Consider the following 17,841-nt stretch of genomic DNA (forward strand, 5'->3'; position numbering starts at 1 on the left):
TTGTTTTCTATTGCTTTTACTGTAAGTTAAGCACGCTGCCTATAGTCTGAAATACACAGGACGGCCCCTCCTCAAGGCTCTGACCTTTAAAGGTATAACACTTTTCCATTCACATAGAGATGAAAGTTGCAGAGCAGAGAATAACATTTGTCTTGTTGGAGGTTTTCAGAAACATCCAGACTTGACCTACACAGACAGCTGCAAGAACAAAGGATTCCTGCACCAACAAGTTTGCATCAATACTCCGTCCACTTTTAGCATGAAAGAAGCCTTAATGCTAACTCAGGCAAGATGATTCTTTGGGATACTAGTCTACCATCTTTTCAGTCTGCTGACTTTCCAAATAAAGTCTCTATTCCTTGCCTCAACAACTGGTCTTGTGATTTACTATCCTGTCATGAAGTGAGTAGTGCAAGCTTGGACTGGGTAACTGCAGAGCACCTTCAAGCTCTGTCCCAGCTCTAAACACATCTCAGTTTCCCTTTCTGGGAACCTTCTCCATGCCTCTGACTTGAGATACCGTCTCCAGAGATATGCAGTTCCCAAATCAACACAGCCAGTGTCAGGAGACATCCACAGCCATCATCCTATTCAATATCATGGCTTGAAAAGCTCATCACACCTTATATGGGGACATGTCCAAATTGAATGACCAACCACCCGCTGAAACCTTCTCTCCCTCCTCTGCTCCCAAATTTAATAAGCTCTACCACCATGCACTGATTTTTCTAGCTAGAAACCTGCAAGTCATCCTGTTCTACCCCTTCCCCCATCATTTCCAAATCTAGTCCTTCTCTAAGCCTGTCAGCTTTCCCTCCCCAGTGTGTCCTCTTCTCTCCACTCCCACTGTAAGATCCCTAATTGGAGCTGCCTTTATCTTATGCCTGGATGAGACACAAGCTCACTCACTGGTTTGGTTCAAAATCACTCCTGCCCAAGCCAGGATCATCTCATTAAGTTGAAAAGTTCATGTCACCCTCTTGCTTATAACATTTAAATGGCCTATTATTAAAACCTTAGAAGAACTGCAACCTTATAATAAAGTTCCAAATCTCTAACAAGTCCTATAGGATCTGACTTAACTTATTCCTTCAGGCTCTCCTGTACCCTGCGTGCTGTGTCTGCTCCCCAACACTTCAACTCTTCTCATTTTCTGGAGCCAGCCAACTCTCTCCTGCCTCGGGCTCTTATACAGCCAGGTTCCCTTCTCTTCACCATGCAAATTCTTATCCATTTTTCAGTCCTCTGCTGAAAGACCACTTCCTCCAAGAAATCATCCCAGACCTCATGTTTGAGCCCCATACTGTAAGCTCCCATTACCCCATGCTTCTTTGCCACACTCTGTAATTTGGACATATTTAACTTGGAACAACAGTCTTTCATGCCTGTCTTCTCAGCCATGAAAGCTCCATGGGATTAGAGACTGGGTTTGCCCATTCTACATCTGCAGTGTCTGGCACAACATCTAGCACATGGTAGGTGAACAATATAAGTGGGAAGACCTGTTGAGCTGATATTCTAACCATATAGTGAGGTAGATGGGGTGGGGGCCTCTGGCCTTATTCTTTATTGATAAAAAGGTTAGCATACATTACACTGAACCTATTTGGTTCAGGTTACAAAGAAAATGAGTGGAAGCCAGAAAGCCTAAAACCTGGGATCTTCTAAGCAAAGATGTTCACAAATTCAATTACATCACCTTCATCACACATCTCCATGTTTATAACCCAGAGACCAATCCTACCCTCTCCCAGAGTTTAGCTGACACAGGGAGACAAGCATGGGAAGATCCCCTGGAGAAGGAAATAGCAAGCCACTCCAGTATTCTTGCCTGGAACATTCCAGGGACAGAGAAGCCTAGTGGGCTATAGTCCACGGGGTCCCAAAGAGGCAGACATGAATGAGTGACTAAGCATGCACATCCCAAGTCTTTGCCCAAGACAGAGTCGAGGAAACTCCTGGAATGTACCTGCTCAAGGATTCTCTCCTCTGCAAAGGGCTCCCTGATCATCCTAAGGAGGAATCTTCCCAGACCTTGTCCTTGCTTCTGTGACAGCTCAACCACACCAATTTAACTATGAATTTCCACATAAATCTGGATCACTGAGAGCACATGGAGATGCAAAGCCCATGTCCCAACGCATGCCAAGTACAGCACAGTAGGGCCTTAATACTTGGTCACTGGATGTATGAAAAAAAAAATGCTTAATTCCATCAATAAATGTACCAGAGTCCCATCTTGAACTTCTGACTAAAAAACTGGAATCCTACTGCACTAATATCTATAAATACACACACATCGCTTCATTGTTTAGGATAATAGTACTTCAAAAATAATTTTGGGCTTGTAGGAGACAAATCAGATACCACCTTCCCAAGCCCACTGCAGACAGATGCACAAAGAATACAGTGGCTTTGGGTTGTTCTAGAACCAGGAGAAACAAAGAGCAGGCAGGCAGTGGGACAGCCACCTTTCCCCCAGGAAGGCTGCCCCCTGGCCTTGAATGGGTGAGGAACAGGACTCCTCTTTCCTGCCAGGGCTCTGCCTGGGGTCAAGCTAGAATGTGCAGGTCTCTCAGGTTTGATGCGACAACACCTCTAGGACAGGATGGAGAAAGTTGCAGGAGACTGAGCAGCCTCTTAGAGCAAGTAGTCCCACCCAGGACAGGCAGGCTAGGACGTAGAGGGTGACAGGCCTCTGCGCATCAGCTCTGGGAACTCTGGAACTCGGAGGAGGAGAAGTGCTTCCCAGGACAAGGCTGTACTAGGGGCAGCCATGGGCAGGAGCAAGGTCCAGGCGTCAGGTCAGGGAGAATACAGGCTACAAGATGCATCTAAGGTGGGGAAGAGAAACAAAGCCCCAGGAGAAGAATGGGTGGGCATGGGGGACCAGCTTGCCCTGGTGGTGCATGCTGGGACTGAGCATGATCAGAAGCTCAAAGGATAACTTGAGAGCCACCTTAGGATGTATTGAAGCCAAGTGTGACTAGCCCAGACCCAGCACAGCAGGTGCCCTTTTTCACAGATAGTCACACTTGGCTTTGGAGCACCTTACAGATTGCTCCAACACCACCCAACTACAGCTGAGGAAAGGGAGGCTCACAGCAGACAAGAGATTAGGTCAAGGTCATTTGGCCAGCTCCAAAGAAAGAGCAAGACCCAAGCCACATCCCTTTCTCCTTTCCCATAGCCAAGGATTCCATTCACTGGATGTTTATGAGTGAAGCCCAGGTTTAGAAGGCAGATACGTGTGAGGGTGGTTTTAGCGTCAGGACCCGCTGACTAAGAATTGGGATCTTTCACCAATAATGTGCCCCTAGGAAGCAAGTAGTTAACATTCTTGCCATCATTTTCTTTGATAGTAAAATTGGGAAATTAATAACTTCCTTATACAATAAAAAAGGCTGAGTGCCAAAGAACCGATGCCTTTGAACTGTGGTGTTGGAGAAGACTCTTCAGAGTCCCTTGGACAGCAAGGAGATCAAACCAGTCAATCCTAAAGGAAATAAACCCTGAATATTCATTTGAAGGACTGATGCTGAAGCTCCAATATTTTGGCCACCTGATGCGAAGAGCCGACTTATTGGAAAAGACCCTAATGCTGGGAAAGATTGAGGGCAGGAGGAGAAGGGGATGACAGAGGATGAGATGGTTGGATGGCATCATTGACTCAATGGACATGAGTTTGAGCAAACTTAGGGAGATGGTGAAGGACAGGGAAGCCTGGTGTGCTGCAGTCCATGGGGTCACAAAGAGTTGGACACAACTGAGCGACTGAACAAAAAACAAATGCAATGATTGTGTCACTGAGTAGGACCCTATGGGGACTTCCTGGGACAGTCCCCCTTCTCATAGCCTCTACTGTAGCTCCCCTCTGAAGTGCCCAGATCATAGTCTCTCATGTATATTTCCTGAGTTTTACCAATGCTAAAAAACCACCACCAAATGGAAGAAATTACTTACTTGATCATGAGCACGTAGCCTGCACATGGACCCTAAGGACTGATCATGTTAACTCCTATGACACTTCCCTGTTACCTCACCATCAATTAGTCAGAATTGTGCAGGAGCTGGTCACACACCCTGTGACCCTTCTCCCTCACCTTGTCTTTAAAAAGGTTTTGCTGAAACCCTTCAGAGATTTTGGGATTTTTTGAGCAGGAGCCACTCATTCCCCTTGCACGGCCCTACAATGAACTTTTCTCTGCTCCAAACACCTATTCTTGAGTATCATTTGGCCTCACTGTGTACCAGGCACACAAACTTGCATCCAGTAATATTTGTAATACACAATGAACCTGTATGTCAATACTTGGCATATTGCTACTCAATAGTAAATTTTATTTCCCTCCCTCTATATTTCCTAGAATCCTGGATTTGAGGGAAAAATAAAGAAGCCTCTCTGCTACCATCTTGCCTTAAGCACAGATTCTGCATACCACTGCACTTCGGTTGCACTAACATTGTGGCAGGGTGTCCTACAAATAAACACAATTCTGACGCTATTTACCTGAAAACAGCATCGGATCCCATAGGGTAAGGGCTCTGTCCTACGAAACTACTCCCCTCTCCCCCACTTCAGATGCGAGCTGCAGGCTTTGGTCATCACCTATGCTTCCAACCAACTAGCTATAGATCTGAGGTTCCAAAAACCTTTACCTTGGGTTTGATTAAATCGCTAAGGCAACTAAAACAGAAATCAGAGAAATACTTTACTTACTAGATTGCCCCTTCATCATGAAAAGATTTAACTCAGGAACAGCCAGAGAAAGAGATGCACAGGGCAAACATGGGGAAAGGACCCTGTGGAGCTTTCCTTCTCTCTCTGGGGCACCATTCTCTCCAAATCTCCAAGTGGTCACCAACTGGGACATGTTCACCCCTTGGGAAACACTGCAAATCCCATACTTCGAGGTTTTTATGGAGGCTGTCTTATGCAAGTGTGATTGATTAAATTATTAGCCATTGATAACTGAACACAATCTCCAACCTGCCCTCTCCCCTCCCTGGAGGTCCAGGGTGGGACTGAAAAGTCTAACCCTATAACCACATTGTTGGTTCTCCAGGCAACTAGCCCCATCCAGAGGTGGCTCCAAAAGTCACCTCGTTCACATAACAAAAGACATCTCCATTAGGCTCCTCACTTAGGCAATTCCAAAGGTTTTAAGAGCCCTGTGCCAGAAACGGGGGCAAAGACCACATATATATTTCTTATTATAAATCACAATATCACAGTTGTGATTTATCTAGGCATATCAGTTTTGGTATATGCCTAGAATTAATTCCCCCTTCCTTCAAGAAGAGCACTCCAATGATCCTTTGGGGAACCACTGTCCCTGACTCAGTCCTTGAAGCTCTGCTCTTAGTCCCCAAAAGTGGATAGATGCTGAAGGAGTGGGCAGTCAGAGTCACAGTGGCCCATTCAGTGATGGACACAGGACCCAGTCAGGCCAAATCAGACCCAGCCTTGGGATACTTGCTGGAACCACTGGGAAAGCAATAGTCTGAGTGTGTTGCCCAGCCAGGTAAACAGAAACCTGCAAGCCTGCGGTTATGACTGCCCCTACATGGGAAAGCCTTCCCTGAAACTGATGCCGATGCAAAGGAAAGCAAAGCAAAGACAGAGCTAGAGAGAGGGGCAAGGATTTCTAACATTATTTGAAACTGGATCCAACCAGACCTGAAATAACACCTACCCATGGATTTTTTCAATTACATGAACTAAAAAATACTTTTTCTTACTTCTTTTTGCTTAAGCCAGTTTGAATATGGTTTTCTCTTCAAGTCATAACAATCCCAATTATGTAAGTCTCTTTAATTTTGTGACCTACAGAGGTGATTCTTCAGTCTCCTAAGGTAACCTCACTCAGTCTTTCAGGTATAACCAGAATGCTTCCTTTCGCCCATCTGAAGTAAAAGACAGTGCGAGGACTAGTGGCTGCTTTCTACCACTCATCACTAGGACTTTAACTATGCAAAGCTTGATTTCTCTCTTTTCTCTTTATTGACTAAAGCAATCCAATACTTACCTTTCATAGGAAATCTATACTTAAGTATTCATTTCCTGTTACCAAAACAAACAAACAAACCAGCTATCCTTTCTCTTCCTTTATGCAAAGTATTTTGGGATGTAGAATTGAGAGTTGAGGAATACTGAGGACATGTTCCAGTGGAGCCCTATTATTTGACCAATAAGAAAACAGGATGACAGCTGAGCCCAGCACCATCAATGGCAGAACCTCTGACTCCAGGCCTTCCCCTCACCCCTCAAGATTTCCGCAGCTATCAATGCCTTGCAATGACCTTGCACCCAATCAAAGGTATATGGGTTGATTAAAATATTCAGTACTTACCAAGAAAGTCCTGCAGCCTGGTATTCTAGCCCCAGCTCTGCACTCACCATCTGTGTGACCTTGGATCTGTCATCTAACCAATAAAAAATTTGTTTCTTCAGGGACTCTCCTGGTGCTCCACTGGCTAAGACTCTAATCTCCCAATACAGGGGGCCTGGGTTTGGTCCCTAATCAGGGAGCTAGATCCCACAGGCTGCAACTATGAGTTTGCAGGCTGCAACTAAAGATCCCACATGCTGCAAGAAAGATGAAAAATCACATGTGCTGCAACTAAAACTCAGTGCAGTTAAATAAATTTTTAAAAAATCTGTTTCTTCATTAATAGAATTAGAGGTTGGACTAAGAGGATCATAAAATGTCAGAAGTCTAATCAACCTAAGGCAGATCATGGACCAAGAGAAAGCTGACTGCTGAATCAGCCCCACATGGGAATAAAAATTCATTCCAATACTGGGCTCTGAAGGTGAACTTTTTTCAGAAAAACACAGGAACAGAGGAAACTGAGTCCCCTACAAAGCCATGTACTTACAAACATGACTCTTTTTCCTCTTCCTTCTTATATGAGCCCTTGATGCCTTCCGATTTGCCTTTTAAAATCTTCTTAAAACTGGAACACACTGTGTTGACCATTTGAGTTTGCCCAATTTACTGAGGATGATCTTGGTTTACAAGATTTGTCCCAGCTTATTTATAGACTCCCCCCTCTTTTATCGTCAAAATTGTTCCAGCATCAGCAAGGGACTCATAGAGAACAAACAAAGCATTCCTACAAAACAACAAGATATAGGCAGATAATCCAGTAGGGAAAAGAAAAAAAAAAAAAAATGAGCAAATGACTTGAGCAGGAACTTCACAAGGTAGACTATCCAAATGGCCAGCAAACAAATTCAAAGATATTCCACCTCATAATCTTCAGGGAAATGCAAATTAAAGCCCCAGTTAGATACAACCACATACTGAACAGAATGGCTAAAGGAAAAGGACATGATAGGAAAATAAAACATGGATAGGAAAGGATATGGAGCAACTGGAAGGCCCACACACTGCTGGTGGTATGTCAGCTGCCACAACTATTTTGGAAAACTATTTAGCAATCTCCACTAAAGCTGTACATTTGCATGTCCCCTGCCCCAGCAGATCTACTCCCAGGTAAATGCCAACAGAAATGCATAAGACACGTCCACCTAAAGGCATGGATTAAAATGTTCATAGCAACTTTTCTATGTGAAAACTATGCAAAAGCTCATCAGTGGTTAAAAAATGTAGATGAATAGAATATGTGCACAGTGGGATATCAGAGACTACATGAAGCAGGAGGAATTTGCAGAATAAACTACACCCAGCAACATGGGTGAATCTCACAAACATAATGCTGAGTGAAGAAGGCAGACACAGATGATTATATGTTCTATGATTTTGCATATACAAAGCACAAGAAAAGGAAAGCAAGGACCTCCCTGGTGGTCCAGTGGTTAAGAATCCGCCTGCCAATGCAGGGGATACAGGTTCAATCCCATCCGGGAAGATTCCACATGCCAAGGGGCAACTAAGCCCGTGTGCCACAGTTACTGAAGCCCAAGTGCCTAGAACCTGTGGTCTGAAACAAAATGAGAAGCCTGTACACCACAGCTAGAGAGTAGCTCCTGCTGTCTGCAGCCAGAGATAGCCTGTGGACAACAACCAAGATCCAGCACAGCCAAAACCAAATTAATTAAAAATTTAAATAAAACAGGAAAGCAAGGGTATGGTGTTCAAAGTCAGGATACTGGTTATCCTTAGGGGATCAGCACAAGCGGGCACAAAGGAGCTGTGGGGGTACCGGTAATGCTCTCTTTCCTGAGTTCTGTGAATGCGTTCAAACTGCAAATTTATAAGACTTCAATAAAAAGTCCAAAAATACTTTTAAAAAAGTATTCCAGCAAGTATGATAAATGTCACACCCTGTTATGGGCTGAATTGTGTCTCTGCAAAAATTCAAATATTGAAGCTCTACCCCAATAATTCAAATCCTAAAATATGATGCTGTTAAAGTGCTGCACTCAATATGCCAGCAAATTTGGAAAACTCAGCAGTGGCCACAGTCCTGGAAAAGATCAGTTTTCATTCCAATCCCAAAGAAAGACAATGACAAAAAATGTTCAAACTACTGCACAATTGCACTCATTTCATACACTAGCAAATTAATGCTTAAAATTCTCCAAGCCAGGTTTCAACAGTATGTGAACCGTGAACTTCCAGATACTCAAACTGAATTTAGAAAAGGCAGAGGAACCAGAGATCAAATTGCCAACATCTGCTGAATCATCAAAAAAGCAAGGGAGTTCCAGAAAAACATCTATTTCTGCTTTATTGACTACACCAAAGCCTTTATATGGTGGTGGTGGTAGTTTATTTGGTAAGTCATGTCAGACTCTTGTGACCCCATGGACTGTAGCCTGTCAGGCTCCTCTGTCCATGGAATTTCCCAAGCAAGAATACTGGAGTGGGCTGCTATGTCCTTCTCTAGGGGATCTTCCCAACCCAGGGATCGAACCCTGGTCTCCTGCATTGCAGGCAGATACTTTACTGACTGAGCTACAAAGGAAGCCCCTTTGATTGTGTAGAACACAACAAACTGTGGAAAATTCTTCAAGAGATGGGAATACCAGACCGCCTGACCTACCTCCTGAGAAATCTGTATGCAGGTCAAGAAGCAACAGTTAGAACTGGATATGGAAAAACAGGCTGGTTCCAAATTGGGAAAGGAGTACATCAAGGCTATATATTGTCACCCTGCTTATTTAACTTATATGCAGAGTACATCATGAGAAACGCTGGGCTGGAAGAAGCACAAGCTGGAATCAAGATTGCAGGGAGAAATATCAATAACCTCAGATACGCAGGTGACACCACCCTTCACTTATGGTAGAAAAGTAGAAAGTGAAGAAAAACTAAAGAGCCTCTTGATGAAAGTGAAAGTGGACAGTGAAAAAGTTGGCTTAAAACTCAACATTCAAAAAACTAAGATTATGGCATCCAGTCCCATCAATTCATGGCAAATAGATGGAGAAACAATGGAAACAGTGAGAGATTTTATTTGGGGGGCCTCCAAAATCACTGCAGATGGTGACCATAGCCATGAAATTAAAAGACACTTGCTCCTTGGAAGAAAAGCTATGAGCAACCTAGACAGCATATTAAAAAGCAGAGATATTACTTTGCCAACAAAGGTTCGTCTAGTCAAGGCTATGGTTTTTCCTGTGGTCATGTATGGATGTGAGAGTTGGACTGTGAAGAAGACTGAGTGCCGAAGAATTGATGCTTAACTGTGGTGTTGGAGAAGACTCTTGAGAGTCCCTTGGACTGCAAGGAGATCCAACCAGTCCATCCTAAAGGAAATCAGTTCTGAATATTCATCAGAAGGACTGAGGCTGAAGCTGAAGCTCCAATACTTTGGCCACCTGATGCAAAGAACTGACTCATTTGAAAAGACCCTGATGCTGGGAAAGATTGAAGACAGGAGGAGAAGAGGAAGACAGACGATGAGATGGTTGGATGACATCATCGACTCAATGGATATGAGCTTGAGCAAGCTCCAGGAGTTGGTGAAGGACAGGGAAGCCTGGCGTGCTGCAATCCATGGGGTTGCAAAGAGTTGGACATGACTCAGCTACCAAACTGATTGACTCTAATAACACAGAATGTGACTGTTTGTATTTGGGGACAGTCTTTAAAGAGATAGTGATGACAGTGGGCCCTAATCCAATGACCAGGTATCTTTATAAGAGGAAATTAGGCCACATACAACACAGAGGGACGACCACAGGAGGACACAGTGAGAAGGCTGCCATCTGCAAGCCAGGAACAGAGGCTTCAGAAGACACCAAACCTGCTGTCCTCTTGATCTTGGACTTCTGCTCCCCAGAACCATGAGAAAATAAGCTATTGTTTAAGCCATACAGTTGGTGGTATTTTGTTACGGCAGCCCTAACAAACTAACTTAGCCATCCTCACTATTCTCTCCTTTTACGCTGGGCACTGTGATATAAACGACCAGCCCCTTCCATGCATCTTCTTTCCATCTTCAGCCTGACCTCTGTGATGGGACTTCTCTAACACTAGCATCTCAGATGGGTAGGTTGGAAACAAACAAGTCATTTTGTTATTTCAAATGAGGGAGCCAAAAGATGAAGACCGACTGACCTGTCCAAGACCCAGTTTGGGGCTTTACAAATTCAGTCCTCATGGTAACCTTGGAAGCTGGGTGTCATTCAATCCACGTAATAGACAGAAAGCACTGACCTGTCTAAAAACGTCAGCTAGATGGGCTGGGCCAGGCTTTGATCCTGGGTCTCTCTGCCTCCACCATCCTCACCCCTTCTGCCATACTCCAACTGCCCCAATGTGTATCTCAAAATAGTGACCTAGCAAGCGTTAGAGGAGATGGGTCATGTGCCCAGGATGGAAGGTAAAAAGAGACCCTTCCAGCACTGGGTGTCTCACAATGAGCTGGCAGCGGTGAAGGCAAACAGCCTCCTTTGAGTGACTCAATTAGAAAACAAAATAAAGCAGCGCTCATCACAATCACAATGGTCAGATGGCTGACCGTCTCTGTCTGTCTGTTCAGACCTTGGGTGCTGACAGCTCTGGACCCTGGCACAGGGAGCTGTCAGCTCTAAGTCATGGACATTTGCAGCCACGCCAATGACACCTTTCTTACTCTGTTAACCTGCTTTTTGAAAGACACTTCGGTAATGAGCTAAGGGAATTCACCTGAGCTCAGGGACTAGCTCAGCCAGCCAGCTCTGGACACGAGGTAGGAGCTTAGAATGCTTCCAGGGGCAGCTCAGAGAGGAGCTGGGGTGCTGGGCTCTGGCCATATGAGAGCTGTGGCCAAAGGAAACCCACTGAAGAGGAAGAGAGGCACAGTAGCCTTTCTCGGTTGCCATGGAGAGTGGACATATCAAAAATGCAAAACCTGTGGTATGAGGAATTAAATAGGACCCACTGGTAACAGAGGAAGAGAGAGAGAAAGGAAAGGGGTGAGGAGACGTCTCTGGGTGTGGGCAAGGGAAGAAAACTTGTTTCCAAGAGACATGGGAGGGTGGGCAGGGAAGATTCCAGGTGGAAGTAGGAACCCTCACCTCTCCCAACCCAGTCTGGGCCTTCCCTGTCTGGAGTAGAGGAACTGATCCCATCCAGTGGGAAAAGGAGGAGCTCAGAGCTTCACCAAGAGGTGAGATAGGGGCAATGGGGGTACAGTGTTTGCAGAGAACCTGGAGACAGTAGGGCCTCTGAGCTTCACCAACCCAGGAAACGCAATGGAGCAAGGGGGGAAGGTGGGAGTGGGGAAGGTGGGAGGAAGTGCTTGAGTGGGTAGCGGTGGCCCTGCCCCTCCCCAGAATGTCCCTGTCATGATTGTGCCATCTGAGGCCCTACTGCCAATATCATGAGACCAACTGTGTTGGAGCTGGGACTCTGGGGCTCAGGAAGGAACTGGTGATGTCAGGGGAGGGGTCCTGCACATAATAGCAGGCCACTTACTCCCAAGTACCTGGGAAACCCCTGAGAAATCTCCAGCTGGACAACTGCTCCCCCAGGCACCAAGAGCTCAAGGGTTTCTAAGGACCAGAACGAGACCATGGCTAGCTCAGAAGGGCCTTGAGCAGCACCTCAGCCCTGATACTATCTCCAACAGAGTTGTGCTTATCGAGTAGAACTTGTCCCTGCCCTAAAGGGATACATGAACTCAACTAGGCAGCAGGACACAGTCAAGCTGATGATGGGGGTGAAGTGCCCGTCTAAATCTAAACAGGGGCTGAAATGACAAGGAATGATCCAGACATTTATTCAGTCAAAACACACTGGTGCCAGGCACTGCCTGACCCGGACCCTGTGCCACGAGGGCCATGGGCCTCTGGCCCAAGTAGAGATTAATGATGGGGCCCAGAGCATCTTATGATCAGACAGTGGAGGGACCAGAGGACAAGGATGCCAGGGGAATTATGTGATGACAAGGCAGCCATAGATTGCATGCACAGAGGGGAGAGAAGTGTGCCTCCTCCCTCCCAGCCCACCAGGAAAGGCACCAGCCATTCTTAGGGCTCCTGGTCTCACATGGGAACAAGATGGGGTGTGCGGGACACTGCATGCTCAGGTGATTGAGCATCTGGGATACCTAAAGGGACAGAGCCCTGAGGCCCACACTGAGCTCTTCTACCTCTGTCCTGTTTCCTTGAGCTCTCTATGCCTCATCTGTAAAATGGGGCTAATGCTGCCTGCTACAAGGGTTCAGCCATTGGAGGCTGGAAGCCAGGGGGTCAGTTCCCTGCTGGGATGGAGCTTGGAGGTGCAGAGGCCTAGAGACTCTCACTACAGCCAAGCAGAGAAGCGGCCTGCTGCAGAGACAGGACTCCTGCTTGCCCGACCTTTCACTGGCTTTTTCAGCCATCCTGCCCAATGCCTGAAAATGCTGCCACTGTGGCTGGCTGCTGAGGAAACACAGAACCCGATCCTGTTGCAAGGAGGTGCTGAGCCCTGTGTAGGAGATGGTCTGTGTGTGTGCCCCAAGGTGGCTTACTGTGTGGTTGAGTTGACCTCAGGTTCAGGAGAATGTCTGCTGGGCTGCAGAACCCACAATGGAAACCCAGCACCCCAGAAAAGTACATGGTGGGGCTCAGTAGCCAGCTTATCACATCACAGATGCAAATATAGCCATTTCCCAAGGGACCGTGGATACTGCAGCCACCACCTGCAGGGGGCGCTCTGGAGAGTGGGTGGCTGCAGCACCACAAATGGGGTGCCCTCTGGCTGTAACACCTGCAGACTTCTGGGAAGCTTGGTGGGCACTCTTAGCTGATTTCTACCCCAAATCAAAGAGACACATAGGACAGGGCCCCCTAAATCGCCACTTACTGGTCCAGGGGCTGTTAGTGCCCTTGACCTCCCTCCACCTTCTAGAAGCCCGCAGTTCCATGAGGACCTCAGTGGTGTGGGCAGACAGCCTGGCATTAAGTGAAGCTGGCCATTAAACACAATGAAAGGCTGGGCGAGAGTGATGCTAAAGATAAAGATAGAAGAGGACGGAGTTGGGTGGGGATGATCAGAAAATCCAGACATGCCCAGAGTCTGTGCCCCCAACCCCCATAGCCCTCCCAGTATGCTTCTCAGGTAGGGAGGGTGCTCTGTGTGCCCCTGGCTTGGGGATGGTGCAGTCCCCCTCCCAAGTTCCTCGCCTGGACCAGCCCCCTCACCCCATCCTCCAGCAGCAGCCTCCACACAGCAGGCATCCATACAAGAAGTAGCTATATTGTACTTAACACTTTTTTTCTCTTTGTCCCCATTTAGCCATAATAGAAGCTGTGTTCTCAATCTATTGTCACATTTATGATCCAGAAAGTCCTAATTTCCTGCAATAATCTTAAGTGACAATTCAAGGCTTAAATGTACTTTAACGTTTTGTAATGCTGCTAAGGCAACATCTCGAAATTGTAATACAGCCCCTGAAATTACTAGCCCGTGTGAAAGAGGGAATGAACAACTTGAACACGAAATGAAAATCTAGCAAATTGATCTAAGACTGAAATGATGAGGCTTAGTAAGTTTCAGTGGTGTTGAGTGGGAGAATGCTGCGTGACTTTTGTCAGGTGGCCACATGGCCTGGCTGGTGGAACAGACATTTAACTTAAGGAATGCCTTCTTTTTCCACCTTTCTGATTATTCAAGGAGGAGACAGCCAAAATCTGCTCACCTGGATTTTTCCAGGGTGAGAGAGGTAGGGACACATTGCAGGGGAACCAACCCCCACTCCTGAACAAGGAAGAGAATTTGAGGAAAGAACCATAGTAGGTATTAGAGGGGGGTGGGGCAGCATCAAACCGGAGAGAGCCTACTTCCAGCTTCCTACTTCCAGAGGTGGTTCTTTGTTAATTCCATCCATTTGTGTCAATGCTCACTCAGTGCTTTTGTCTGATGTATTCCCAGCACTGCTTCTAAGAACAGACAAGAACCCCAGGGCTGAGAGAGGTTAAGTCTTGGCCCTGTCCACAGAAAAAGTTGTGTGGCCTGGGTTTGAACTCATGCTGAATTTCAAAGCTTATGCTCATGTTTTACTGTAGAGAAAATAAGAAGTTTTAGAAAGTCTTCAGTTAGATAAAGCTTTCTAAAGAAATAATAAAAATAAAAATAAAGTAATAATAACAACCTAAACAACAAGTGAAAAGATAAACTGGGAAAATATCTCCTATACATCTGGCGAACAACACCCAATATGTGTGAGTGTGTTCAGTTGCTCAGTCATGTTGGACTCATTGCAACCCTATGGACTGTAGCCTGATGGGCTCCTCTGACCATGGGATTCTCTAGATAAGATACTGGAGTGGGTTGTCATTTGCTCTTCCAAGGGATCTTCCCAACCAGGGGACTGAATACACATGTCTCGCATCTCCTGCATGGCAGGCGGTCTTTACTGCTGAGCCACTGGGGAAGGCCAATACCCAATGTAAAAAGAACTCTTAGAAATCAATAGGAAAATAGCAGTAGTACAAAAGAAAGGTGGACAAATGATACAAATAGGCAAAATTAATGGCAGTAAATATACCAAAAACGAATGGAACTTTACCTATCTATCTATTTATATATATATATATATATATATATATATAAAAGATCAGAACAATAATTAAATCTCATTTTTGCCCTTCACAATGGTTTGAAAGGTTGGTAATATATAGCATTAGTGAGGTTCCAGTATGAAAATAGCAAATAGATGGGGAAACAGTGGAAACAGTGGCTGACTTTATTTTTCTGGGCTCCAAAATCACTGCAGATGGTGATTGTGGCCATGAAATTAAAAGATGCTTACTCCATGGAAGGAAAGTTATGACCAACCTAGACAACATATTGAAAAGCAGAGACATTACTTTGTTAACAAAGGTCAATCTAGTCAAGGCTATGGTTTTTCCAGTGATCATGTATGGATGTGAGAGTTGGACTGTGAAGAAAGCTGAGCACCAAAGAATTGATGCTTTTGAACTGTGGTGTTGGAGAAGACTCTTGAGAGTCCCTTGGACTGCAAGGAGATCCAACCAGTCCATCCTAAAGGAGATCAGTCCTGGGTATTCATTGGAAGGACTGATGTTGAAGCTGAAACTCCAATACTTTGGCCACCTGATGCGAAGAGCTGACTCATTTGAAAAGACCCTGATGCTGGGAAAGATTGAGGGCAAGAAGAGAAGGGGATGACAGAGGATGAGATGGCTGGATGGCATCACCAACTCAATGGACATGGGTTTGGGTGGACTCCGGGAGTTGGTGATGGATAGGGAGGACTGGCATGCTGTGGTTCATGGCGTCTCAAAGAGTCGGACATGACTGAGTGACTGAATTGAACTGGAGTATGAAAATGGGGAGAATTCACTTCCATTCACTGTTGAAAGAGAAAATCTATTCAACTTCCCTCGGAGGCCACTTTGTAATATCCTCTAAATCCAAAGGCATACACTATTTCCCAGGAACTCCATCTCTAGGAAGAGATCTTTAGGAATTCTAAGCCACAAAAATACTTACTCAAATGTGCAAGTACTTTATTTTTTTTTTGCAAGTACTTTAGTAAAATAAATTTTGCTGCCAGAAAAAAATCTTACAACCCAAATATCCAGCAACAGAGGATTCTTAATAATTATGGTACATCCACACATGGCTGCTAAACAAATGAGACAATTCTGTATTCATGAAATGGACCCAAGACTACACTGCACTGTGAAGTAGAAAAAAGGAATCCACAAAACAAGAGTTTGCGCTATTAGAAAAAAAAAATCAAAGAAATGTGTCTGTGGATGGGTGTGAATTTGTGTTTGTACAGAGAAGCCTCTGGAAGAAGAGGCATGAGACTCAACAGTAGACACCAATAATAGAAGAATTAGGAGAGGAGAAGGGAACTTCAGTTTTCACTTTCTATACTCCTATGTGCTTTATTTTTTAGAGCAACCTCACTGGGAAAAATAGAACATTCTCTGAGAAGATGGTAAAAAGAAATTCTAGATTGATGTATGGTAGAACTGAAATGATTGCAGCCATGAAATTAAAAGACGCTTACTCCTTGGAAGGGAAGTTATGACCAACCTAGATAGCATACTGAAAAGCAGAGACATTACTTTGGCAACAAAGGTCTGTCTAGTCAAGGCTATGGTTTTTCCTGTGGTCATGTATGGATGTGAGAGTTGGACTGTGAAGAAAGCTGAGTGCCGAAGAATTGATGCTTTTGAACTGTGGTGTTGGAGAAGACTCTTGAGAGTCCCTTGGACTGCAAGGAGATCCAACCAGTCCATTCTAAAGGAGATCAGTCCTGGGTGTTCTTTGGAAGGAATGATGCTAAAGCTGAAACTCTAGTACTTTGGCCACCTCATGCAAAGAGTTGACTCACTGGAAAAGACTGATGCTGGGAGGGATTGGGGGCAGGAGGAGAAGGGGACAACAGAGGATGAGATGGCTGGATGGCATCACTGACTCGATGGATGTGAGTTTGAGTGAACTCCAGGAGTTGCTGATGGACAGGGAGGCCTGGCGTGCTGCAATTCATGGTGTTGCAAAGAGTCGGACACGACTGAACGACTGAACTGAACTGAACTGAGAACTGAAATGCTGCAGAGAAGCAGTGAAGAAACCCAGTCTCTCCCCTCAAGGAGCTGGTACTGGATCAAAAACTGACTTGCATTTAGAGACAGACAACCCTACCATAGGGGATCCTAAAAACAGAGAATAATGAAGACCCATGGCCAGAGAGAACCACTGCATTCTTCAGAAGGTCAGGGGGAAAGTGAAAAGCTGAAAAAAGTTTCTTAGAGAAGATGATATACTCCCAATGGGCTTTGAGGAAGAAGTAGGATTTTGCTGGTTGAAAAGGAAGAGGAGTCCAGGAGAGGAGGACAGGAGCCAGGGACTGAGCTATAGAGAGTGACATTTCGTTGAGCAAAGTCAAGAGGATACTCATTCCCTGGTCCAGACCCTGCTACAAATATCAGAGCACCTGCCCAGCTTTAACTATACAGCAAGGATGCTGCAGGTGGAGGGGAGGGGTAGGCCAGGGTCACTTGGCATAGGGAAGGCTGGCCCTGCCAAAGGAACCCATGGAGGCTAGCCTAGTCCATCGCCAACCTCTCTGGCTCATGCTAAGGTAAAGTGGGGGTGGGACTTCTCTGACCTTCCTTTCCCTTGGCCTTCCCTCCAAAATCTCCTCTCTGTACTCCTTTCTTGGGTCCCCAAGTTCTCTCTTCCCCTCGCCTTCTTCTACACTCAAACCCTGCCACTGCAAACCTCAATGGCTTTACCATGTGGTGACAGACGCCCCCTTGGCTGTAAGGATGCTGGATGAGAACAGAATGCTGGGCAGTAGAGCATGTCTGGGCCAAATCCTGGGTCTGCCCCCTTTCTGGTTGGGCCAAGAACAACAACTTCTTGCTCATTTTCTCATCTGCAAACTGTAATAACACCACAAATCTCATAGGCTTAT

At 45.5% G+C, this 17,841-nt stretch overlaps 1 protein-coding gene across 1 annotated transcript in view; it reads right to left on the bottom strand.

Moving 5' to 3' along the window:
• GPR39 (G protein-coupled receptor 39) overlaps positions 1-17,841 on the bottom strand; it is a 255,167-nt gene that overhangs the window by 14,257 nt on the left and 223,069 nt on the right. The gene's annotated exons all lie outside the window — the stretch shown is intronic.

Source organism: Bos javanicus, chromosome 2, assembly GCF_032452875.1.
Source record: "Bos javanicus breed banteng chromosome 2, ARS-OSU_banteng_1.0, whole genome shotgun sequence".
NCBI classification, from domain to species: Eukaryota; Metazoa; Chordata; class Mammalia; order Artiodactyla; family Bovidae; genus Bos; species Bos javanicus.